This window comes from Peromyscus californicus, unplaced genomic scaffold, assembly GCF_007827085.1.
Source record: "Peromyscus californicus insignis strain IS unplaced genomic scaffold, ASM782708v3 Scaffold_11__1_contigs__length_118956290, whole genome shotgun sequence".
NCBI classification, from domain to species: Eukaryota; Metazoa; Chordata; class Mammalia; order Rodentia; family Cricetidae; genus Peromyscus; species Peromyscus californicus.
This window is the reverse complement of record NW_026294402.1, coordinates 74,057,966-74,085,802: the sequence shown is the minus strand read 5'-3', so window position 1 is coordinate 74,085,802 and position 27,837 is coordinate 74,057,966. Positions and strand designations below refer to the sequence as shown.

At 37.6% G+C, this 27,837-nt stretch overlaps 1 pseudogene; it reads right to left on the bottom strand.

Moving 5' to 3' along the window:
• Window positions 1-3,580: 3,580 nt before the first annotated feature.
• LOC128104518 (peptidyl-prolyl cis-trans isomerase D-like) lies at window positions 3,581-4,649 on the bottom strand (annotated as a pseudogene).
• Between the last annotated feature and the right edge of the window lie 23,188 nt (window positions 4,650-27,837).

The following is a 27,837-nucleotide window of genomic DNA, read 5'->3' as shown; positions in this document are numbered from 1 at the left end:
CCTGGCCACCGCCCAAGGAACAGCAAGATGCCAACAGATCGGTAATACCATGGCCATGTAGCAAAACATAGATCAATAGAAATGGGTTAATTTAAGATGAAGGAGCTAACTAGCAAGAAGCCTGCCATAGACCATACAGTTTGTAAATAATATTAAGCCTCTGAGTGAGGACTGTGTGGCTGGGTGGGACCACAGGGCCAGGCAGGACCAGAGAAACTTACCACTATATTACCATTCCAGATTTCAAGATAGATCATATAGCTATAGTGATAAAAATCCACATGACATTGGCATAAAACAGACAAAATTGTTCAATAGAATAGAATTGAATGCCATAACGTAAGTGTGATTCTTTTTGTATGTTAATAAAGTTGCCTGGGGGTCAGAGCTAATAGCAAGCCATAGCAGAAGCCTGGCAGTGTTAGCACAAGCCCTTATTCCTGATCACATGACAGGCAGATCTCTGTGTGTTCAAGGACACCACCAGCATGGAGACACATGCCTTTAATCTCAATACCAACCATAGAAGACCTGGAGGTCTGTATAGACAGGCAGTAACGAGGAGGTCATGTGGTTGGGTTTACAACCAATGAGAAGGCAGAACAGAAAGTCAACAACAAGACAGATACACAGGAAGTAGGTCTCTTTCTGAGGGGAAGGACAGTGGCAGCAGGTGATAAAAAGGCGATTTTAGTCTCTCAGCTCTTAGCTACTGCTCTGACATCTTGGGCTTTTAACACTGCATTTGGCTCTGTGTTTCTTATTTAATAAGACCGTTACATCTACAAAAGACCACCATTAACCAAGTGAAGAAACAGTCTACAGAATGGGAAACATCTTTTTAACTGTACATCTGACAGAGGGTTAGTCTGTAGAATATACAAAGAACTAAACAAACAAAGAACATCAAAAATAGCTCATTTTAAAAGTGGGTCATAGAACTTAACAGAAAGTTTTTAAATGAACAATCACAAATAGCTGAGAAACACTTAAAAATGCCATCATTTAACAACTTCATAATACTCCACTGTGTAAATGTACTATATTTTCTTTATCTTTCCTTCTATTGAGGTGTATCTAGGTTGTTTCCAGTTTCTGTCTATTAAGAATAAAGCCACAATGAACATGATTGAGTAAGTGTTCTTGTGGCAGAATGTATCATCCTTTAGATATATGCTCAAGAGTGGTATAGCTGGGTTTTGAAGTAGATTGACACTCATCTTCCTGAGGAGCTTCCATCTTGATTTCCATAGTGGCTATACAAGTTTGCACTCACACTAGCAATGGAGGAGCATTCCACTTGCTCAACATCCTTGCTAGCATGAACTGTCACTTGTGTTATTGATGTTAGTCATCATGAAATTTTCAAACAAATGGATAGACTAGAAAAAGTCATCCTGAGTGAGGTAACCCAGACCTAGAAAGACAAATATAGTATGTATTCACTTATAAGTGTATATTAGCCATTATGTAAATGATAACCAAGCTACAATTCATAACCCAAAGAGGTTAAGTAAAGGTGAGGAGTCTACAGCCACACTAATGGAAGCCCATGAACTGTGGACTGGTGGCTGTGGAGCCCCCATGGGACTGGACTAGGCCCTCTGGATATGGAAGACAGTTGTTTGGCTCAAACTGTTTGGGGGGCACCCAGGCAGGGGGATTGGGATCTGTCCCTGGTGTGTGGGCAGGTTTCTGGGAATCTGGTGCCTGTGGTGTGACACCTTGGTGCAGTGGGAAGGGGCTTGGACCTGCCTAGGCTCAGTGTTCTGGGTTCTGCTGACTCCCAATGGGAGACCTTGATTTGGGGGAATGTGGGGATGCAGGGTGGCTTGGGAGAGAGGGTTGGGGGAGATGTAAAGAGGGAGGAGGGGGATCTGTAGGTAGTATGTGAAGTGAGTAGAAAATTTCTTAATAAAGAAAAATGAAAAAAAACGGTGAGGGGTCTAGAGGAGATGCAGGGATCTCCCTGGGAGGAGGAAAAGAATACATTTTAGAAGCAGACTAGGGGGCTGTAGGATGTAGGAGCAGGGCATCAGATGTTGGGGAGGGGATACAGTGGAGGGAGAGAGTGTTGGGAGAGATAGATGGAATTGGAGAGCAATTGGAGGGTGATGTGGAAATCTAGTGCAGTGGAAACTTCCTGGAATCTATTAAGATGATCCTGATGAGGACTCCTAGGTAATGGGGGATACATAGTCTCAACTGGCCATCTCTTGTCATCATGCAAGACTTCCAGTGGTGGTACTGGGTTGCATTCAACTGAGTTGTTGGTCAAGGGGGTCCCATGGAAATCCCCAAATAACCCAGGCTGTTGCTAAGACAAAAGATTGCTCTCCCCAAACTGACAGCAGGTCCCCATCACTGAGAACAATATTCACACAACTCATTGAACATGGAGAAGTGGAGCTGGTGCCTACATGGAGTCCTCATCCCTATCCCTACCCTCTAGTCTCTTTGGTGCAGGAAGGTACTGTGCAGGCTACTGAAAGAGAAACGTGGACACCAACACACCCACAAAATCTTAGCCTACAATCTGTCGTGTCTGCAAATTATGCTAAGGCAATGGTGGTACAGAACTTGTGGAAGTAGTCAACAAATATCTGGTTTGAGTTAAGGCTGCATGAGAGAGAACTGATATCAGAAACTGCTTTGGTAACCAAGAACAAAAGACTAGATAGCCCAGAAACCTAAAGTAAAACCAAGCACTATTGGTGTAAAACAAAAAAAAATCAATAAAATGACTCATACTGATATTCTGCTATACTTATAGATCAGTGCCTTATGCAGTCATCATCAGAGAGACTTCCTCTGGCAGCAGATGGGAACAGATTGAGAGACCCACAACCAGAAATTATGCTGAAGAGAGAGACTCTAAATAGAAAGTCTCCATCAAATCCCACCCCTCAGAGCTCAGAGAATCCCCCAGAAGCAGAGGTGAAAAGATTGAAAAAGCCAGAGGGGATAGGGGATGCCAGGAGAACAAGGCCCTCTGAATTTACTAAGCAAGGCTCATATGAGCACGCAGAGAATGAAGCAACAAACACAGGTACTACAAGGATCTACACCAGGTCCTCTGCATATATATTATACCTATTAGCTTAGTATTTTTGTGGGACTCCTGACTGTGAGAATGAGTGGGTCTCTGACTCTTCTGCCTGCTCTTAGGACCTATTTCCTCCTGTTGAGTTGTCATGTCCAACTTGATATGATAGTTTTTGTTTCATCTTATTATATTTTATTTTGTCGTGTTTAATTGTTCTCTCTTAGAAACCTGTTATTTTATAACAAGAGATGAAAGAGACTGGATCCAGAGGGGACAGAGGTGGGGAGGAACTGAGAGGAGTAAAAGGAGATAAAACTACAATCATGATATGTTGTATGAGAAAAGAATCTATTTTCCTTTTCTTTCTTATTTTTTTATACTCCATAACACTTTATTAAGAAGGAACCTACATTAGTGCTTCTATATAAACAATGATGACAAAAAATCAAAGGAAATACACCAGGGATCATATGTAGATAGTAACATATTCTTTATATAATCAACATGTAATATTTAAGCAAAGTTTATTCCTTATTAAGCAAACACTTTTGCATACACTGCCTTCTCTTTATCTTTCTGTGCTCTTATCATTTGTTTAACTTTAAACAATTCTGCCTAGATAGATTTATCTCCTGTGAACGATGCTGGGTCATATTCTTTTCATCTTTGCCATCCTTGCGTTTTGCAGTATAGTGCTATGGTATTTGACAGGTCCATTTCAAGAGCCTCCAAACAACTGCCAGTTGCTCCCTGCCAATTTGACATCTTCAGTTGCAAGCATCAATAATCAGTACACAGCTTAAGGCTATAGGTTGCAGTCTGGATTTATCTGCTTTGTCAATAACAGCCTTTGAACTTCCCATGTATGTTAAAACCTTTGGGTATTTTTAATAGCTATCTCCCAACTCTAAGATTTGAAAAAGGTAGTTCTAATATTGTTAAGTTTTCTGTTACTAATAAAATTGTATCTACATCTTTTAAATCTATATCTGCATCCTTGAGGAAATTTGGATGACTGTCACCAGAGCCATCTTTGGGGAATGTCCTCAGTCATCCCCTTCTTTCAATTCTCCACAGTCAGTGACAACAGTTTGGCAGGTTTTTTACTTCTATATTTTCAAGAATCCATGCCACACCTGGTCCTTTAACTACTTGTCTAAATACTACATTTCCCATCCAAATTTAGAGTTGGAATCATTGTGATAAAGAACTGAGAATCATTTGTATTGGAGCCTGCATTTGCCATGTTCAGCAAACCCTCCAGATCAGGCTAATAATGAAAATTTTCATCTTCAAACTTTTCATTACAAATACTTTCTCCACCCATGCCCTTCTGATTTGGCAAGTGTCCACCCTGAATCATGAATTTCTTAATAATTCAGTTGAAAGGGCATCCTTTATACATGGAGAGGTTTCCCAGTTGTGGATCCAGTGCCCTTTCTCCTGTATACAATGCATGAAAATTTTCTGCAGTTTTAGGAACAATATGTGCGAGCAATTCTAAAATGATTCTGCCAACTCACTCCTGGCTAATGTCCATGTCAAAGAAGACCCATGGGTTCTTGAGATTGGAAGGCTTGGCTGTTGAGGAGAGGTACAACATCTTCAATGCCAGCACACGGGCACCTTGAACACAAGAAGAGCTCAAAGAATCTATTTTCAATAAAAGAAAAAAATTCAGAGGGTATGGAGGACACCAAGCACCAAGGAAATAAGGCCTTCTAAACACAGCACAATATAAACTTACAGAGACTATGGCTGCATGCACAAGCCTGTATGGGTCTGGGTCAGACGCTTTCTCAGTGCTGAGGGGGAAAGTGGACATAGCCCCCAACCCTAACCCCAAAACTGTCTTCAATTGGTAACTTATAGCAGTAGATAGTCAACACAAAATGAACTCAGTAGTATTTTGAGGTTTCCCTCTCACATTGCTTTTTCAGGGCATCATTTTTATTACATTAAGGTCCTGTGTGTGTGTGTGTGTGTGTGTGTGTGTGTATAGTGATTTCTTGTTTTGTGTTTTTGTGGGATTTCTGCATATATGAACATGTGTATCTATGTGTTTCTTGTGCTTTTTTTCTTTGAGTCTTTTTCTTCTGTTTGTTTTGTCTTATTCCAGTTTGTTTTACCTTATTTTGTTTTATTACTATTCTTTAGATGCCTTTTTTCTACCAAGAGAAAGTGTGGGCATTTGAATGGAAGGAGAGGTAAGGAGAATCTGGGAGGAGTTGAGGGAGGGGAACTATAATCAGAACGTATTTTATGAAAAAAACTATGTTAAATAAAGGAAAAATAGAATGTTATCCATCATGGAAATTCAAATTCAAACTACTTTGAGATTTCATCCAACTCCAGTTAGAATGGCCAAGATTAATTAAAAAAAATGACAATAGATGCTGGTGAGGATGTGGAGAAAGGGGAATACATATTCATTGCTGATGAGAGTGTAAACTGACATAGCCATGATAGAAATCAGTGTGGAAGTCTTCCCACCAAAAAGATGAAAATAGATCTATACCACTCGGGCACAGACCCAAAAGACTATACATCTTATGGCAAAGTTATTTGTTCATCCATGTTCATTGCTGCTCTACTCATAATAGTCAAAATACAAATAGTTTAGATGTCTATCAGCTGATCAATGGATAATGAATATGGGACATTTACACAATGGAATACTATTCAGCTTTAAAAAGAATGCAATTATGAAATTTGTAGGTAAATGGGTTGAGTAAAAAACAACTGTGGTGATATTATGTTCCCCCTAAATACTGTACACCCTAATAAACTTATCTGGGGTCAGAGAACAGAACAGCCACTAGATATAGAGGCCAGAAAATGGTGGCACACACACCTTTAATCCTAGCATTCCAAAGGCAGAGATCTGTCTGGATCTCTGTGAATTCAAAGCCACACTGGAAACAGCCAGGCATGGTGACACACAGCTTTAATCTCAGGAAGTGATGGCAGGAAGCAGAAAGGTATATAAGGTATGAGGACCGGGAGCTAGCCTGGTTAATCTTTAGGCTTCTAGCAGCAGTTTAACTGAGATCCATTTGGATAAGGACTCAGAAGCTTCCAGTTTGAGGAAACAGGATCAGCTGAGAAGTTGGTAAGGTGAGGTCATCTATGGCTTGTGTCTGTCTCTCTGGTCTTTCAGCGTTCACTCCAATACCTGGCTCTGGGTTTGATTTTTAATAAGACCTTTAAGATTCATGCTACAAAGAACCATACTTTGGTAACTCAGACACAGAAAGACAAACATTGAATGTTTCTCTCCTATATGGATATTATCCTTTATGCTTTTGATATATGTATTTCACTTGAGATAATCACAAATTTTTGGTAGCTAGTAAGAGACTGGGGAGTTGTCTTCCAAATAAGGAGAAACAGAACACAATTTTATTGAGGGATAAAAGTGAAATCATAACAAGAGGATTAAATGGGTAAGTCAGGGTAACTTACACTAAAGGCCTTTTGAAAAGACATATGAAAAGTAACTAGTGCAGAAGCTTCCTAAAACTAGTTCACATGAAATTATCATATAATTGGGGAAACAATATCCCATATCCTACCAAATAAACGCCCAGTACCAGGAATGAATTGCCTATTTTTAATTTTCCAAATGGATCTCAGAAACTCCCAAATAATTACAGATATTACCTGTGTTATTGGTTACCCTATATAACATGATATTAAGACTCTATTGCTAAAGACGCCATACTTATTTCATAGAACATGGAGACATCTAGCTGGTATTCAAGTGGACACTTCACCCATGTTGGCTGAGGTCCATAGTGCTGGAAGTGGCTACTGTAGGAGAAACGTATTACAATCATCACAGAAGTGACTCTTAAACCCTCATCTGAGAAGCTTTTTCTTCAGTAGATGGTAACTAGCACAGAAACCCGCAACTGACCAGTGATCAGACAATAAGAGACTTTGTGATGCTCAGCCCTAAATGAGATTTACAATTTATATCACTTTTGAACATTTACAATTTATTTTAAATTGTTGAAACTTTATACTTATGTCAAAAATGTACAACATGCATTTAAAGACAACTGTTCAAAATTGCTTTATGAATTATTGGCAATTATTCTGAAGACCACCACTTTTAAACATTTACTTTATGTCATTATGTGTATGTTTATGTATGTATGTATGTATGTATGTATGCATGCATGTATTTCTATGTCTGTGTAAGAGTATGTACTTATGTGTGTGCAGATGCCGGTAGAGACTAAAAGAGAGTGTTGAATCCCTTGGAGCAGGAATTAATTGTGCTTACAAGCCTTCTGATGTGGGAGCTGAAATCTTACCTTTTGTCCTCACAAGTGAACAGCAAGCACTTTTAAATGCTGAGCCATCAAACAACCCCTGGATTTTGTATATCTTTAAAATCCTATGCTTCATTAGATTCCTTTGTTTTCCAGTTTAATATTTTTGACAACTTCACATATAAGTACTGTATCAACATCATTTCCACCAATCTCTCTTTCATTGACACTCTCCTATGCTTCCCCTTAATTTCTTAATTTCTCTAAATTCACAACCTCCTTTTTAATTATTGTTATACACACACACACACACACACACACACACACACACACACACACACGTCTGCTTGAGATTGTATAACCTATCTGGGAATTCATCCTTGAACAATGCTGATTCTCCCTCTCTCAGGTCAATAGAATCCAGAAACGATTTTTTTAGAAAAGATCATTATTAATGAACCAAAACCAGGGTGTAGGAAATATTCAAAGTATGTTCAAATTCCATGACTTTAGATAGTGTGAACTTAATTTCAACCTTTCTGGGATTTGTGATTTCTTTGATTTGGAAACTCTAAAGTAAAAACTGGATTATCTTCCTAGTCTCTGACACAAACTGGATCACAATATGGCTCAGAAATTCTTTTGATTGTTTCTGGTCAGAACTCTTTTGTTTCTGAAAGGGGTGGCATTTTCATGAAACTCCCATTTTTTCAGCATCACGGTCTGTTGCAAAAATAGAATAAGATGTACTAAGAGTTCATTTCTTGCAGCAAGAATTATGTGTCACAGCCTATGCTAGGTGTTAAGATCCATGCTTGGGAAGTATAAGCAAACAGGCCTCTATAACAAATGTGAACTTATCCTGCTTGCCATACATGAAAAAAACTTCAAGTGGGCATCTAGGAAAGATGTTCTCCCCTGGCAACAGGAAGAACCCTATAAAGGAAAAGGCCTTAGAACCACTTCTTAAACCATTTCTTTGGATCCTACTTTAATTGAATATTTGATGGCAACAGTTTGCAGCAATGAGAGGAAGCTAGAGCTTGCTGATTATAGTGAAGCAGAAAAATAGAAAGTGAGATAAAGTCTGCCTAAATTTAAATACTATTTCTCTAATGAGCGAATGCCAACAAGTAAACATAAGCCCCATTCACAGACATGATGGTGACATGGACAGCAAAAACAGGGCTTCGTTTCTGTTCCTCACTACTCTACATAAGACAGCAAACGCAAGCCACCTTCTCTCTGTGTTTCAGAGACTCTTTGGCTTGTTAACTTTCCTTTTCTGCTGTCCTGTCTGTTCATGGGGTCCGTGTTTACTTGTTGACATTCTCTCAAGAGAGAAATCATCTGTCTCTTTAGGTAGACTTTGTCTCACCCTTAGATCCCGCATATTCCCTCTTTATCAGTGGTTCATAGACAATGTGTGTTGAAAAAAAAAAATCAAGAAGAAGATGATGACTCATCAAGATTTTAAGAGTGCCAAGGAAAAAATATATACTAATTACTTTAACTTGCTTTTGTCCTTTACTGTTCAAAATTAACCTAGGCTTCATTTGTTATTCCCTTCCATCAAGGTTGAAGGGATGGTAGACATGTGGCTACTCATAAAGTACTTTATAGATGTATAAAAGGATTCAGATTAATCCTGAAGCATCTACAGCAAGAGAGTTATTTATAAAGTCACTCTTTTGAAAGATTATGTTCAATCCAGTATAGAGAATGAATCTGGGGGAAAAGAATATACAAAAGAAGCCCTATTAAGAGGCAACACCAGGAATCCAAGTGAGAAACTATTAGTTTTTTCACAGAGCAAGTGACAAAATTGACAGAGACCATAACTGACCAGTCACTTAGAAGCCATTGCTAATGAGTATTTTGTTTTATGTGTAGGCTCAATGGGCTTAGGTATCCCAGGTAGGGTTACAGTCATGCATCATCCAATGAGGCTCTAGAGCCAACATGAATCTGTCAATTCTGATTTATCTGGAAATTGTCCCTTTTGTGCTATGGGTTAGGCCATGGCATATGTTCTTCTTCTACAGCCTAAAACCATTCGTAGACAACTGGGAAGGGAGGGTAGGCCAGAAAAATGAAATTTCCAAGGTCTTAAAGTTTCTGGCCTTTTTTTTTTCCTAACAGATGCTTATTTTCACAGCTCATTGTTCCTCAAGGAATTCCTCAGGGGAAAAAACTGACAGAAGATGACTCATACATGAAGAAGCTAGTGTGGGTATAAACTGCAGTGATGCAGAGTGTGAGCTTTGGAACTGGAATAGACAACTGGAATATTTGCTAGCACTGTTATTTTAACAAATTAACAGTATTAGCTTTTTCATTTGTAAAGTGTAGATAATTGCACCTAAGCATCATAAAAGTTATGACAAAACTAATAGCCTAATGTCATAGATACATAGTAGGTGCTAACAAACGAACACGGGTCTCTTTCCTTCCCTAAACTACTGCCAAGGTGCTGGTAACTTGCCAATTACCCTATAAAATGATTTCATACTGACCTTCCTGGCTTATTCCTTCTATCCAAGAGCCTCCAAACTTTATATATGAATCAGAATAGCCAATGGTAATGTTGAGTTCTGTGCTGAGCGATTAAGTGCTGCCCACAAGATTGTTTGAATGTTGGGAACTCATTTAAACAAGGTTAACAACATTCCTCTACATCTTGTGTTTACCTAGTTTTTGTTGTTGTTTATTTTTAATCATTTTCTCTAGTGTTTGATTTTTCTTGTGTTTACATGTTTATCACAACCTAAGACTGGGCAGTGGTGGTGCACGCCTTTAATCCCAGCACTGGGGAGGCAGAGCCAGGCAGATCTCTATGAGTTCGAGGCCAGCTTGGGCTACCAAGTGAGTTCCAGGAAAGGTGCAAAGCTACACAGAGAAACCCTGTCTCAAAAAACCAAAAAAAAAAAAAAAAAAAAAAAAAAAAAAAAGAGCAACTGGCTAGAGTGTGTGTGTGTGTGTGTAGTCTGTGTCTGTGTGTCTTCCACATACCAGAAGTATGTAGTATTCTATGATGGTGACACACCATGCACAAAATCACCTAATGATGCATTAATCAGAAGGTGTCACCATCACTAAATGATACGTGACTGTATTACAGTTGCTGGGATTCAGGAAAGGCTGACCAATGTAGTTTCAACAGGAGGATTTGTGCCATGATTTATGTTCTGACTAGTTTTATGTAAACTTGAAACAAGCTGAAGTCATGTGAGAGGAAGGGAACTTCAGTGGAGAAAATGCTTTCATAGTATCTGGTAGGCAGACCTGTAGGGCATTTTTTTAATTGATGACTGACTGGGGAGGACCCAGCCCATTGTGAGTAGTGCCACCTCTAGGGTGGTGATCCTAGGTTCTATAAGAAGGCAGGCAGAGCAAGCCGTGAGGAGCAAGCTGGGAAGCAGCATCCCTTTATGGCCTCTGTATCAGGTTCTGCCTATGGATTCCTATCCTGTGTGAGTTTCTGCCTTGGCATTTCTCAATGAATCATTGTTGTCTTGGGGTTTCTATTTCTGTGATGAAAGACAATGACCAAAGCAACTTGGTGAGGAAAGGATTTATTTGGACTACACGTCCACAGCACTATTCATTATCCAAGGAAATCAGAACAGGAACTCAAGCAGGGCAGAAATAACTTAAGAATGGACCTTCTGGAGGCATTTTCTCAATTGAGGTTACTTCTTCTCAGCTGACTTTAGTTTGTGTCAAGTTGACATAAAAATATCCAGCACACCTGTGATTCAGGATATGGAAGCCAAACAACCCTCTCTTCCTGAAGTTGCTTCTGGTCATGGTGCTTCATCACAGAAATGATAATCCTAGCTAAGATACTCTGTCATTTACACATTTGTCACTAAGATAGCTGTCAAAGAGCTTGAAATTTTAAATCTATCATTCAACCTATAGTGCTGTGGGATGGTCTTTCTGTATGCTGTGAATATATGTTGCTCCCATTGGTTAATAAATAAAGCTGTGTTGGCCTATGGTATGAAGGGATAAGAGCCAGGCAGGAAATCCAAGCAGAGATACAGGAGAAGGGCAGGGTCTGGGAGATACCTTCCAGCTGCCCAAGGAACAAGATGCCAGCACACCGGTAATGCCACAGCCTCATGGTAAAATATAGATTAATAGAAATGGATTAATTTAAGATGTAAGAGCTAGCTAGCAATAATCCTGAGCCATCGATTAAACAATTTGTAATTAACATTAAGCTTCTGAGTGATTATTTTATAAAAACAGCTGCAGCCAAGGCAGGACCAAGCAAGAGGGAGAAACTTCAGTCGACACTACAGTGAACTGGAGTATAGTAGATACATATGTTTCACAATTAATCTTTATGGTCTATCAATTCTTTTATTTAGTCCTCATGGCAGAAAATGCTTAGAGGCATGGTAAGCCTGGGGAGTCTCAAGGTTCTGTTAATGTAATAAAGCATATTGTTCTACAGTAAACTTCCTCTTAAGCTACTAGGAATCCCCTTTAAAATGACAAGAAGACTATACTATAGAAACAGATGAACTAGTAAGTCAATCATTACCAAGTAAAGCATACTGTGCATAATTGCACTGCTGTGCTTTTCCATGACTGACAGCACAATGTTTGTGTGCATTATATGATGACACTTACAAAGGTAATGAGTGGCTGTGGTGGCTTTAGGCAATAGCGTCTTTTCAGTTCCACTATGATTTTATGGGGCTCCCATCCTATATGCCATCTATCACTGATGGGCACAGTGTTACACAGCTGCAACACACGACTCTATAAGAAAATTCAGTACAGTTTACAATTCAGCATGCAACATCTTCACTTCTTTTCTGCCTATCTACGTTAGTATATCCTATTGCTACCGAGACCTTCAGACCCAGATTTCTTACGTTTGGGAAACTATTACAAAGTAACTACATTCTATTACTATGACTGAGTGGCCTGAAGCTGCCAGCACTGAATATTCCATATAAGGCAATAAATGACTTTCTCTCTTCTTCCAAACCCCACTCTTTGGAGTTCAAGGCATCGTGACCTTCAAGGCTGATGATGTGGAACTCATTCTGAGCTTTTGTGTGCTTTCTTTCAAGCAGAAAACTTGACACTGCTCTCCACATATGAAGATGAATTTAGAGAGGAAAGTGTACTAACACAGTAGGAAAACCTTACATAAAGTATTTGTTTTCACTATCAAAGACTGAAGCTCACATCTGGAAACTCACGTGCTGTCTTCGGTGGACAAAGCAATCAAGTTCAAAGTCTCCCTAGTCTTCACCAGAATGGAACCCTGTTGGAACAAGACAGACCAAGATGGAAATCAGGACCTAAGTATCTCCTTGTCATTCCTTTTCTTCACCTCTCTGTATCACTCTCTTCGACTGTCCCACTCATTGAGTCGCTGGAAGAGCCACACAAGGACAGGACAAAGAGCAACCAGTATTCTACATTGTCTTTGACCCTGACATGGCTGATTTGCATCTCTCTATCTCCTTTTCTTTTTTTCTCCTTTTTCTTCCCCTTCCCTCAAATAAAAGCATTTCCTCTCAGCAATTGTCTCCACTACTGTTGTGGTTAGTCTCCTGTCTTGCCTTGGAATGTATTTTGAAATGCCAGACAAGATGACTCAGGGAGGATGGGGGAAAAAGTCTGCAAGTCTCTTGGTCTCACATAGTGTGTGAAATAGAATACTATTAAGAAGAGTTCGTTTTGCCAAAGCAACCAGAATAATGTGCAGATAATATTTTCCACAATCAAACACAATACCATAAGAACATATAAATGATGAGTATGAGTATGAGAGTGTCCACAATGGCTTAATTTGTTGAATGAATGCGGATGTGGGGGTGTCAAAGTTTGGCTAGACACTCTGTGCATATTTAGATATTGGAGGGGAAAAAGAGAACTTGCTGTAAGGAATGAAACCAAATGAAGAAATGCGTACTTAAGAGGCCTGTGCTTTTCATTAGTGAAAATAGGCCCTTGAGTTCTGTCGATGTAATACTGAATGTATCATTGAGTATTTGAACTCATGCCACTGTTTCCACTCCGGCATAGAAACTCAATAGTTTCAGAAACCCCTTGATCTCAGCCTCTCCTTTTCATGCTTCAGAAGCAACAGTTCCAGGCAGGGTGGGGACACAAAGGGACTAGGGGCAGGGAAAGGCAAGAGTGCTTGGGGTTGAGGGACAAGTGAAGAAAGATGAAGAATCAGTTTTCATACAAAACATTGTTTGTATAAGTTTTTTTAATTGGCAGATAAAAATTGCTTCCTGAGATAGACTTTACAACTAGGGGGGAAAAACTCATGATTTAAAAACTGGTTTATATGATTATTTATTCAACATATTTATATTTTTAATATTTTATTAAAATATTTTAATGTCAAATTTCCACAATTAATTCCTTTTCTCATCACTACTAAAGTTATTTGGGGGAGGGTAAAAACAGAGTACTTTAAGTTATAAATCATATACCTCGAAGGACATGATAATTGTAGCTCTTTCAACATCATTTTGTTATTGAGGATCTTAAGTATCCTTGGTAAATCAAAATATGCTCTTAACTTGCATCATGTGAAGATTCTAGAGTCCTTAGATGAGTAGGAGATCCTGACATCTTACCAGGGATGTCTGGGGTACTTTCCACCATGGTCAGGTGAATGACAGTCCCTGGATCAACAGGCAGAAAGGTGAGACTTCACTTAATAGTCGGTAAAATTAAGGATTTGAACTATATGTCTTTTAAAACATTTAAAAATATTATTTTCCTTTGAAATTCTACTGCTTAGTGACAGTGTAGTGATATGTCCTTGCCTTCTCTGTTCTTCTGCACTGAGGATTGAATCAATCTCCAGAGAATCATTCGGTGTTTGAAATCACCAGAATGGAATCAATTCACTTTATTGGGTACGAAGGTCTGCTAGTTAATTTGATGTGTATTCTTGAAACACTCTCAAATCTTTGCAAACAAGCAAGCAACCCACCCAAAAAACAGACAAACAAAAAACTACCTGCTGTGTCAACAGCCCAGGAGGGGAAATTCTGAGTTAAGGCTATAGTTCTTGACTGGAAGTGAAAGATCACGTCTAGATGTTTGCTTAATGATTCCTAGAAGGATTGAGAAATTACTTGAAGAATAGCCATGGCATTCCTGTTTCAAGAGAGAAACATCAGCTAGGTCACAAGGGGCTACCTTGACATTGGGTCATTTGTGACCAGTCTTCTGGATCATATTACTCAAAGTATGGATCCCTAAGGACAAGAAAATCCTCCACCAAAAGCCACGTCAGACTGTTCTGCCTATCTTCTTTCTATAAAGCTTTTCTCTTTTCAGAACACTTAGCGGGTCAAGGTGGTCAGACAGGACTGAGCACACATGTTCCAGTGATAACCTATTGATGTTCCAAGTCTTCCATTTCTTATTTAAACACGAAGACATGACGAGTGGACACTCACTGGTGTACGTAGTTTGCCAAAACCAACCAACCAAACAAACAAACAACCCTCACTGATTAATGAGTAAATATTGTAATGGCCAGATCAAGGCTTATGCAAAAATTTAAAAACAAACTATGCCAGGGCACTTCTGTGTGTTCGGATAAAATATAGACTTCAATAGAAATATAACGTATAAAGTTATGTATCAACTTTACATCCAGGTAGCTATAACACTTAACTTGTTTCATGGGTGCTCCTTCTAATAGCTTCAAATCCCAAGAGTTGCCTGAAAGAGGAAGACTATGGACTTACTGGAAAGATGTGAATTGAATAGGAAGAAAAGGAATCTCATGGGCTAAACCTGAGGCTACATTCAGGCTCACTGTCTTTATGAGTAACATTTAAATTTCCAGTCCTCTCATCTCTTATATAATTAATGAGAATAACAACTTTTTATAGGACTGAGATAGAAGCAGCATGGATATTTTCTATGGCAAACCATGGCAGATAATAAATGTATATAACTCCCAAATCTGTCTGTATGATCAGTCACAGAGACTAAAGCAGGAGCTGACCAACTTTTCCTATAAAGTGCAAGACTATAAATATTTTAGATTTATCAGATTGTATTATTTCTGTAGCAAATATGCAGTTTTATTGTTGTAGGAAAAATGTAACCATAAATAATAAAGAAATGAATGTAAGAACCTATATTCCAATAAATTTTATTTACAAAAACAGAAGATACAACAGGAGGTAAAATGTGTGGCATGCAGTTTTTCCAACCCTGGTGTAAACCCATCATGGTATTTTGTAAAAAATACATATCATAGAAAAATCACACATGTTTAACAGGCTCTTAATTAATTATATCCAGATTTCTAAGCTAATGGTAAATTGACCTTTATGGGTAATTTCCAAATGTCCAGTTTAGTTAGTAAGCCCCAAATTCAAAACTGCTTTCATTCAGAAGCTCTTCTTCATGTTAATGACATTCACTACTTGATTGTTTAGTCTGCTGATAGCTGTGGATGACTAAGGAGCATTAGAATGGGCCAATTTTCAAATCATATTCGACAAATATTGTGAAAATCTGGGGTGCAGAAGATCACTTTACACGGCCTTTCACAACAAGCTGAAACCCAGTGTTAAAGGTCACACAAACTTTCCAGTCCAGTGAATCTTTGAGCATACAAAACCTTTCTGGCTATGCACCATTTGTCAGGGTCTGCCTTGGTTGGCAGGAAATTCTCAGCTATTTCAGCATGATACACCATATTTTAGTACAATGATGTAGTTTGTGCACTATTTAACTTTTTTAGTATTCATTTAATCTTCATTTTTTGGAGAGCTTTTGTGTTATCAAATGTTATGATATCATCAGACCAATGCTGCTCAAATTATGGAGAAACAAAGCTCTGTCAAAAACAAGTCACATATAAATACAAATCATAGTCAGTTATCTGATTCAGTATAAGTAAATAAGGTGGAAAATGTAGTGACAAGCATGTCATTGCATAGGAGGGTGAATGTAGATAATAACAATTTACTGTACATTATTAAAAGTTAGAAGAAAGGATATTGACTCTTAGTTAGAGATACTATTGCTGTGATGAAATACCATGTGTGGTTGATATATTGTGCACCCTAATAAACTTATCTGGGGTCAGAGAACAGAACAGTCACTAGATAGACATAGAGGCTAGAAAGTGGTAGTACATGCTTTTAATCCTAGCATTCCAGATGCAGAGATCCATCCGGATCTCTGTGAGTTCAAGGCCACACTGGAAAGAGCCAGTCATGGTGACACACAGTTTTAATCCCAGCACTTGAGATCTCATGTCTTGCTTGGGAAATATACATGCCTTTAATCCCAGGAGGTGATGGCAGGAAGCAGAAAGGTATATAAGGCATGAAGACCAGAAACTAGAGGCTTCTTAGGCTTTTAAGCTTTTAGGCTTTTAGCAGCAGTTCACCTGAGATCCATTCCTTTAGGACTCAGAGGTTTCCAGTTTGAGAAACAGGATCAGCTGAGAAGTTAGCAAGGTGAGGTTAGCTATGGCTTGTTCTGTCTCTCTGATCTTTCAGAATTTACCCCAATACCTGGCTCCCAAGGGTTTTTTTTTTTTAATTAATAAAACCCTTTAAGATTCGTGTTACATGACCAAAGCAACTTGGGGAGGAAAGGGTTTATTTGACTTACAGTTCCATATCACTGATCATCATTTAAAGAAGTCAGGACAGGAACAAAACAGTAAAAAACCTGGAGGCAGGAGCTGATGCAGAGGCCTTCAGACCAAAAATACCTCTAAAGAGGTTGCAGCACATTTCCTGACTTCCATTCTGAAGTTAAAAAAAAATCCTTAAAATATATAGGATGATTTAATTTAGCAGTTTTTTCCACAATCCAATGCCTCTCAGTAGCTGTTGCTTTTTGTTCATTAGCATTTAAAAAATTTAAAGTTAAGAAAGCACTCTACTGTCTACGGGGAAGGCTTTGCCCTGGAGGAGGTGGGAATGGGGGGTGGGCTGGGGGGAAGGTGAGGGGGGGCGGGAGTGGGGAGAACAAGGGAATCCGTGGCTGATACGTAGAACTGAATTGTATTGCAAAATAAAAATAAAAAAAAATAAATAAAAAAAAGAAAGCACTCTATAGGGCCAGAGACCTTGTGTAGTTCTCATCCATACATGACTTATTCTTTTTATATTACTTGACTCTTTCTTTAAAGACTACATTTTGGTTTTTGGTTTTTGTTTTTTTAGCTATTTCTAATTTTTGTGACTGCCTATACCCATTTTCTTTCTTTCTTCAGCATCTAAGCACATTTTCAAGCACACTACCTGTCAAGAGGTATTTTTGGTCTGGATCTGGCCTTTTGCACACCTGCAGCCTGTTGTGATTGTGTGAGCCAAACTTTAAATGGCCAGGCCACCTGCCAGATGGCTCTGCTTATCACATGGTGCTGGTGGCTGGCTCTGCCCCCTCTAGGGTCAGTCCAGCAGGCTAACGCACTGGTTTTGAGCTACAACCACTTTTTTTCTTCCTGTAAGAGCCGAGGCTCATGCCCATGTTCACCAGTCAGGTGCCAAATTTACCTACCCCAGCTCTGGGAAGTTTTTGAGCCTCATGTTGGACACCAAGTGTAGTCAGACTTTCTTTGAACTGCCGGCTCCCAAATAATGACATGGAGATTTCTTATTCATCATAAAAGCTTGGTCCCAGCTTAGGCTTGTTCCCAACTAGCTCTTATAACTTAAATTAACATGCTTATATTAATCTACATTCTGCCACATGGCTTGTTACCTTTCCTCCATATTTCTACCAAATAAACGGAGTTAAAAAATTAAAAACTTATGTAGAAAAGATCTCAGATTGATTTTAAAAGGAAAATCAAGACTTCGTCAATTAATAGAAATAGACCCAGCAGAAATTGTGTTACCTTTAACTAATGATTAAATTGACAAATTATGGGCAGAAAGTGAACCTTGGCAAAGAGCTTGCAGTAATTTTTTTGGGGAGAGATTAACAACAAATATCCCAAAAGTGACAGAATTCAACTTATAAAGAAAGCTACCTGGATCCTACCTCGAATTGTATGGGAAACACCAATATCTGGAGGCTCTACATTGTATACAGATGCAAACAAACAAGGAAAGGCAGGTTACAAATCAGAAAATATAAGTGAAGTGGTTCAAAGTCCTTATAATTCAGTTCAAAAATCAGAATTGTATGCTATTCTGGTGATAATGATAAACTTTTTAGAACCTCTGAACATAGTTACTGATACTCAGTATGCTGAAAGAGTGGTTTTACATATTGAAACAGCAGAATTTATCCCTGATGAGTCAGAATTACCTTCATTATTTATTCAGTTACAAGATATAATCAGGAATAGAAATCATCCCTTATATATAAATCACATCTGATCCCATATGAGTCTGCAAGGACCTCTATCTAGCACAAGTTAATGAGGAGATTGATAAACTATTGATAGTAAATGTGTGGAGGCCTCAGAATTCCATTTTAAAAAACCATGTCAATGGTAAGGGTTTTAAAAAGGATTTTTCCATAACCTGGCAACAAGCCAAGGAAATTAAAAGGAAATGTCCTATTTGTCCTTTTTATAATCAAACTCCACTACCAACAGGTTGTAACCCAAAGAGTGCTCAAAGGAATGAAATCTGGCAGATGTATGCGTTTCGCTTTGCAGAATTTGGAAAATTGAAATATGTACATCACACCATTGATACCTATTCAGGTTTTCAATGGGCAACTGCTCTGAGTTCTGAAAAAGCTGATTCTGTAATCACACTTTTGCTAAAAAATTATGGCCATCATGGGTATACCTGCACAAATTAAAACTGACAATGTCTCTGGTAAAATGAAACAGTTTTTTGCTTATTACAATATAAAGCATATTACAGGTATAGCACATAATGCTACAGGCCAAGCAGTCATAGAAAGAGCAAATCGGATTTTAAAGGATATGCTAAATAAACAGAAAGGGGTAACAAAACCCCCCAGAAATAGATTATGCTATTATGCTATAATGCTCTATTAACTTTGAATTTTCTCAATGCTAATGAGAAAGGAACAACAGCTGCAGAGAGACATTGGATAATAGAAAAGAAAACTACAGAATTAAATCAGCCTAAATATTTTAAAGATGTGCTGACCTCAGAGTGAAAACCAGGATATGCTATGTTGGGGACAAGGTTTTGCTTTTGTTTCTAGAGGAGAAGAAAAGCTATGGATACCAACAAAACTGACAAAGATTTGATTTGAACAAGAGAGACTGCTTTATTAGAAAAGGTGAAAGTTCATCAACCAGCATGACCATTCAATTTAAACTAACTTATACCACTAACAAATGCTTTTCATTTAATCAGATATAACTTGCCAAAAGGGAACCTCCCCAAAGTTAAGGATGGGGAAGGGTTTTTGTTTTTGTCCTTCAGGAAAATGAAGGCATCCAGCTAAGGAATCTGAAGAACACTGGACAAATGAGACATCTGAAGATAGAGGACAAATCATCCAGAAAATAATGTCCCAAGAAAAAGATTAAATTGGCCTATTGATATATCACATATAAAACTTTATAAGTCTTCCCTAAATGTTTCTGCTGTTCTCTACAGATACTTAACACAAATGGTCTTTATGTAGTTCCAGTTCAATTAAAAATTAAAGCTGATTTTAGAGTTGGAGTGTGGCTCTCTTCTTCTCTAAACCCAAGCATGCTTGTTAAAAGAAAATGCAAAATCTCTGTATCATGTCAGAAAAGCCACCTGATATGGGACAGCAGAAAAAACAAAATTAGGAGACTATTCTCTTGCCACTAATCTCATATTTCTTTGGTTAAAATACCGCTTTAAAATTTTTCTTAAGGTATGAATTTTATATCAAAATTTATAAGATTTATACATATATTCTTTTTTAAATTTTTGCCATGATATTAATGGTCATATAGAGAACTAACTAATTCTAGAAAAAAGGCTTTATCTAGCTACCTATACATGTTTTTGTGTTTGAGTCTCTATGAGTTTTCTGCAGGGAATCATGACCACACCTAACAGCAAATTTGAAGTCTCCAGAAAGATGATTGGGCCCCACAATGATGATTCCATGAGGAAGATGAAAATACCACTAAGCTGACAAACAACACCCAAAGATCAGCTTTGAACTATAAACTGCTCAGGACAATTTCAAGATCGCTAGCTGAGATGATTCAGCCTCACAGACTATTGAGCAAGGACTTGAGATAAGCCTGTCATTTTGGCATTATGCAGAGACTGGACAACAAATGATACAGCTATCTCTCCCAGGACTTGACAATTAATCCAAAATTTTTCTTTTCAGGATCCCCTAAAGATGCCTTTTGCCCCCAGACAGAGTAACTAATTTTAAGAACATAATGCCCACATTCCCAAGAGGTGGGGTGGGTGTTTTTGGTCATTCAATGGGTTTTGCATAATTGTCATTGTTTAGAATGGTTGGTTACAAGTTGTTATCGGTAATAGTCAGAAAAAAGGCAAAACATAGGAGATAAGATTTAAGGTTCTTGTTTGAAAAAAAGAGGATATAGATAAGAGGTAGATTTTTGAATCTACTCAAAAAAAGAAAAAAATATAGAAATGATGGATAAAGGGTAGATTATTGGAACTACTCTAAAAAGGAAAAAAGAAAGAACATGGATATAGGATGAGATTAAAAGGTAGATTATTGAATCTACTTTTAGAAGGCAACTACTAGTTTTAAAACATTTTACATTGGATTGGATTTTCGTATATTATATATAAATTTATACAAATTATGTATATTGATACAAATTTGAGATTGATTTTGTTAGAAAATACTGTACATATATTTCTAATCTTGTTCAAGATATTGTACCTATACAGTTCATTTAACAATGTAATGTAATTTTCTAATCCTTGAAAGTTATTATTGCCAACTAATTAGGACATAAAGAAATGAAAGTTAGCAGTTAGTTATTACAATCGAACTTGTAGTCATATTAGGTATGTTTTCAAGGTGAAGCAGAGATATATTTTAGATAGACAAGTCATCTTCAAACACTTCAGAGATCTACAGAATATGTCATTTAAGATGTTTTAATAACATAGATTTTTTTCTTCTTTTTTTATGACTATGAGACATGTCTGCTTCTGGCAGCAACAATCCACTTCAGAGAAGATGATGGACATTGAAGAAACTCCATGTGTAGTTAACTTTCACTGTGGCAAAATTAGCCACTGAGCAAGAAAGTGTCTTTATAGTGACTGCTGACAGTATGCTGTCCAAAATGGACAAGCAGGACACAAAACAAAGGACTGCGGATCCTTTCCAAGACAATGTAAGAAGACTCTTTAGAAAATTCTGCCTCACAGATGAGTCTGTCAGATATGCTAAGCCTGTAGGCATCCAACAAAATAGGATGTCCCAATGTTGCAGAGAAACCTCAGGTGACTGTCCAGGCAGCTAGCTGTTTCTGTCATAATTCAATTTTTTTGGAAGTCGCTTGTTTGCACTTCCTGTTTTACTAGGTAATATTATTTCCTTCTTGGGTCTCTGAGGGAGTAAAAGATTAGGTAGTTAGAGTTTTCCTTGCTAACAAATTCAGAAAGGAAACTCATTAAAGAGGTATAAAGTATATAAGTTTGAAAGACTTCAAAAGATAATTTTCAGTTGGTAATACAAGTTAGGATAGAAAGTGAATTAGGTACATTTTGGACTCACCAAAATATGATAAATAATGGAATATTTTCTCTGAATTTGTCAAATGCAAATGGACTAGACATTGTTGATGTATTTATTGCTTGTATATATTATATATAGCTATTGTACTTATTTTATATAGTTTTTCTTATATTAGTTATAACTTTTTTATAGCAGACAAAAAAGGGTAAATGTGGTGATATTTTATCTGTGTACCCCAATAAAGCTTATCTAAGGATCAGAGGGAAAAGCCAGCCACTATAGTAAACATAGAAGTCAGGCAATGATAGTATACACCTTTAATCCTAGCATTTGGGAGGCAGAGATCCATCCAGATGGCCACACTGGGGACAGAGCCAGGCATGGTGGCACACACCTTTAATTCCAACACTAGTTAACCATAAAGTGTGGAAGTCTGTACAAACACACAGGAAGTGATGTAGGTGGGCAGGGAGAGGAAGTAAGAGGGCAGGGACAGAAAGGCATATAGGCATGGATATACAGGAAGTACGTCTCTTTGGAGGTTGAGGAGTCAGTAAGTTGAGGTTGGCTGTGGCTTGTCTTATTCCTCTGATCGCTTGGTTTTCACCCCAATATCTGAGTCCAGGTTTTTTATTAATAAGACCGTTTAGCAATTTGTCTTACACTGTAATCTGACTTCCCTCATGTCTCATTGATTAATTCCCTGCCTCTCAGATTATTCCTCAAAGTTCCTCTCTCTTCCCAAAAGCACCATATATCCTCTCCTGCCTAGCTAATGACCATTCATCTCTTTATTAAACCAATCAGAAGATTCCTCTTCAGAGACACATCTTCACAGTGTACAAAAAGATTATCCCACAACATTGTCCATGACAAACTGAAAGCAGAAATCTTACCATAGTTGGTTCTAGACATTAATGATAGCAACAGTGATGCTGGACTGTCTCTGCCTCCTAGTCTGCCCTCTGCTTGCTTCAGAGGGGCACATTATAGAGGTATGGTTTTTAAAGGTGAACAAATTGGTTCCCAAATTATATTTTCATAGCAATGAACTATTTCCTTTAGTTTATCTCTTCTTATAGTAAATAGAGAATGACGGGCCTCATGGAGCCAGTCTTCAAGTTATTCTTCATCTATCCCATGACCTTCTACAACATGCACTGGCCTATAGGACGTTTGTCACACTGCATTTGAAGTGCTCATATTTTTCTACATGCTGTTTATTGTCTCTATAATGACAAAATTTGCTTTAATTTATTAGAAAATGTAGTACAGAGTTCTATGGCACACAAACATTTCTCTGGAAGCTTCCCTCTACTACGTTTGTTTACATCAGTGAGCTAATTGAGAGCCTACTATCATCCATCTTGAGGAATATTTACTGAAAATGGAGGAAAGGTCATTCAATCTAGGGACCAGCTTCCTGGTATTCTAAATTTGACTGGTGTTTATTATAACCTTTCTCAGTATTTACCAAATACTAAGTAATATTCTAGAACTAAAATAGTTTAAAAATATTTTTCTCCACGGACCAAATGTTTCTACCTGAAATGCATAGTATCTAAGATATATTCTTACATTTATAGTATTATTCATGAGGTTTAAATTAGCTGTCAAGATTTAAATCAGTGTATTTCCCATAAATATCCTTATTTATAGTTTCCTAAAAAGCTACAATGGTAGCATTATTATGATGGTCATCTTCCTTGTAAATTTTAAGAGCAAAACGTCCTTTCAATATCAAGTTAAAAGGCTGTAAATAAGTAATTGGTCCTGAGGATACCTGAAGTTTGCTTCCTGTTAGTATGACAAAACAACAACAACAATTTAAAAAAAAAAAACAGGTAAAGTTTATAGTTGCAAAATGGAGTCATTGAGTTATGGTGTGCATGGTCATTATTAACATTTTTAAATCAGACCAGCTTTGATTACCTGTGTGAAATCCTTCTACAATTATTAACTATTAACTTATTAGCTTATTAACTAAAGGCCTATTAACTTTCTCTAGGAGGAGTGGGAGAAGGGTTATCAGACACTCTCCTGAGGTCACAGCCTCATTCTAGTCTGCTTCCAACAAACAAGATACATGTATCCCTGCCCCAGCTGCCTGTGATCTTGATAATATTGGAAAGTGCTAGAATGTGTAGGAGGTAAAGGATTAAGTGAAGAGGTGATTCCATTTGTTCTGGTTTTAAAGTTCCCCACCCACGGTGGAGTAGAACATTTCTGCAGGGCAGCTGTTTGGGGTCACCCATACTCTTATTAGTAACCTTTGTCCATATTATTGTAATTAATTCCCTAAACTCATTTGTTCACCAAGCTGGACTTAGATGAAATTGTTTCTTTAGTCTATCCACGGGACTCTGGAGCAAACAGACATTAATCACATCTCAGAGGAAAAGTCTCACAACAGCCCTTGAGTAACACATGGTATTTTGTAGTCTATATTGTAAACTGTCTCTATATCAACATTTTTCTGTGTTGATTAGATGTTTCTCACAGATATGAGGCTTGATTGCACACTTGTTATTTTAACATCAGTGGTGACAGAAGATTTCACCACAGTCAGTCAGAACTGGAGTGGAAATGTGAGTGCTAGTAAGAGGTGGAGAGCACTCCTTACAGCCATCATGGGATTCACTGTACCCAGACTAAAGTGTGTTTCCAAAAACTGTCTTCTAATTCACACATCAGTATGGCTTTAGAAATATTTATGTTAAATCATATATTGTGTCACATCCCTTATCAAAGGATTTACATCTTCATAAAATACACAGCATGGAAGAGTTCCTGCTGTGTGTTATAAATAGGTCAATCATAGTTATCATTAGTATTTTTAAATTATTCTTATATTCTCAATGATATCCTTAAGCCCTTAATATTCATTGTAACTCTTATTTTCTGAGAGCTAACAAAAATTTTTAACATTATAGCATAAGTTGTGAAGATTAGATAAGAAATTTTGTAATAATACATTTTAATGCTTTTTGTTGAAGGCCATTGCAAGTCAAGATTCTTTGAAGTAAATTACAAGAGCAAAACTGTCTGAGATTATTTCATCAACGTTTACATACTTTTTGACATATTCAAAGGTAGACATGCCAACAGAATGCTTATTAAGATACAGCTAGAGGTCTGGAGAAATGGCTCTGTGATTAAGAGAACTTACTCTTCCTGCAAAGGACCACAGGTTAGTTCCAATGACCACATGATAGGTTGCTCACAAAAATCTGTGACTCCATTTCCAAGAAATCTGATGCCTTCTAATCTCTGCAGGAACATGGCCTGCACATGGTGCACATATATGCATGCAGACAAAACATTTATGCACACTAAATAAGTAAATCTAAAGAAATATTTTAAAGATAGTGTTAGGTAGCTGAGGAGGTGGCTCAATGGTTAAAGTTATTGGCATATAAGCAGGAGGACTTAAGTTCAGCCCTCTAGTACCCACATAAAAAGTTGGGTGTGGTCATGAACATTTGTAACAGCAGAATATCTGGATAGAGACAGGAGGATCCACATAACTTCTGATGAGCCTGCCTAGCTGCATTGGGAAGTTCTAAACTCAGTAAAAATAAACTGTCACAAAAAGTAAGATAGAGAGCAAGAAATCCTAAAATTGATCTTTGGCCCCCTACTCTCTGTGTACGTGTACATAACACACATAGACATTCACACACACACACACACACACACACACACACACACACACACACACACACACACACACACACACATTAGCATCATCATTAGATTAAAGAATTTAGTAGGTGGGCTGGAGAGATGGCTCAGCAGTTAAGAGCATTGGCTGCTCTTCCAGAGGACCATTGTTCAATTCCCAGCAACTACATGGTGGCTCACAACCATCTCTAGTGGGATCTGATACCCTCTTCTGGCATAAAGAAGTACATGCAAATAGGGCACTCATATACATAAAATAAATCTTTTTTAAAAAGATACCTTCAAAAAAGAAGAAGGAATTTAGTAGCCAGCAGAATTTACTATTCCTTTTGCAGATGATTTCTACTTTTAGCATCTGATACATTAAATACACCTTGACAAGCAATGAAGATTGAAGATTGTCAAGTAGAATTTTTTGTTTAGCCTTCTATCCTAGTCAGCTAAATAACATGAATACTAGTTACCATGTCACAGGTATAAAATATGAACTATTGGCAAAATAAATTACCCATGAGGTATTTACCAGTCAAATATGATCTTGTGAAAAATGCAGTGAGAACAGCTGATATCTAGAATGAAGGATAAATATTTAAAAAGTTCCACATTGGGAAAACAAACATCTAAAAACTCCTTTGCTTTATCTTTCCAGACTTTCTCTTGAAGTCATGAACTATGTGGAGCATCCTGCAGTGAAGCTGCTTCCTGCTACAGCAACCAACCTGATGATCTGCTCTTGACTAATAAGGAGTGGAATATTTTCCTGAGGTCAAGTAAGTCCGTGGTTATATCTGAATCTGAAATAAAAATGTATTTAGAGAGTAAAAGATGTGTCAAGTACCCTAACACACTTTGTTATGTTGTTAAATTGGATTGCACTTGTATGGTAGAAATCCATCCTGCACACAGAATTTTGTAAGCTGAAATAGGAAACGTTTGCTACATAAGTATACATAATTTTTCCAAAAAATTATTGCAACTTTTGTGCTTGGCCACAAATGCCACTGCAAGGCCCAATAAGGCGAGGACTGGAAGTCATCCTTGATATTTGCTGCTCTTCATGAGAAGATGTTTGTGCAGTGATTGTGAGAACAGGCTGCCTCTATAGGATTCAAGAAAAAAAAATGTGTAAGTTCAGTACCTTCTGGAGAGCTGGGAAACAAAGAAGTGGGACTATTGAAAATGCAGAGCATAAAAGAAAGAAACATTTCTCCTAAGACATGAAATATTACACTGTAACTGTCTAACATCAGCTTGGAAGGATGGAGACTTTGGTGGAGAGTAAGCCAGGAAAAACAAGTTGCATGAAGTGGTCACAGTATGAGAAGATGCTGCACTAGAGTATGAGACTGTGAGTCACATTGTTTGATATTTCAAGTTTTAAGCCACGGGTTTTTCACCTATAAATGCTACTTAAATCACTTTATTTACATTATCAGCATTAAAATAATATTGTAATGTAATTCTGTTTTCATGTTTTGAAACAATAACTGTTTAAAGAGATGATTATAGAAGAGATCTTCAAGTTGAGAAGCAATCTCAAACTGATTCAGAATGATTGCAGACTCCTGTAGCATAAATATTTTTGTCACTGATGCTTTCAAGTTACCGACTATCTAACCACCAATTTTTAATATTCCTCAGTATTTAACAGCATCCTCACAGATAAATAGTCAGATCCAACATACCATTGCCAATAACAATTTCAAAATCACAATCCCTCTGTTGACTCATTCTTCAGATTGAAAGGCACCAAGTCTATCTTTCTGCCCCTGTTGGCACAAAGTACTTGATTTATCTAATACAGCCAAACATTAAGTACTTATGAAAAGAAGGATGGATATATTCCTCATCTCCCCTACCCCATGCCATCTTACTCCTTCTTGGTAGGGGAGATGAGGAAGAAGGAGACCCTACTAATACATATTTGGCTTGAAAATGCCATGTCATGGTGATATCTAAAACCCTATATGTTAATTTATTTTTTAAGTAAATCATAATTTGAGCAAGTTTCTAGATAAACTGAAACATTTTTAGACTGTTGGCAAGATGTAAAATGGCATAACAATTAGGAATAACGATAGATATTACATATTTAAAAAAAAAAGTTTAAACACAGCTAGAATATGACTCAGCAGCCCAACTTGTGAGAATATATTTTATACATTAAAGGACATATTAGTATCTCAAGCA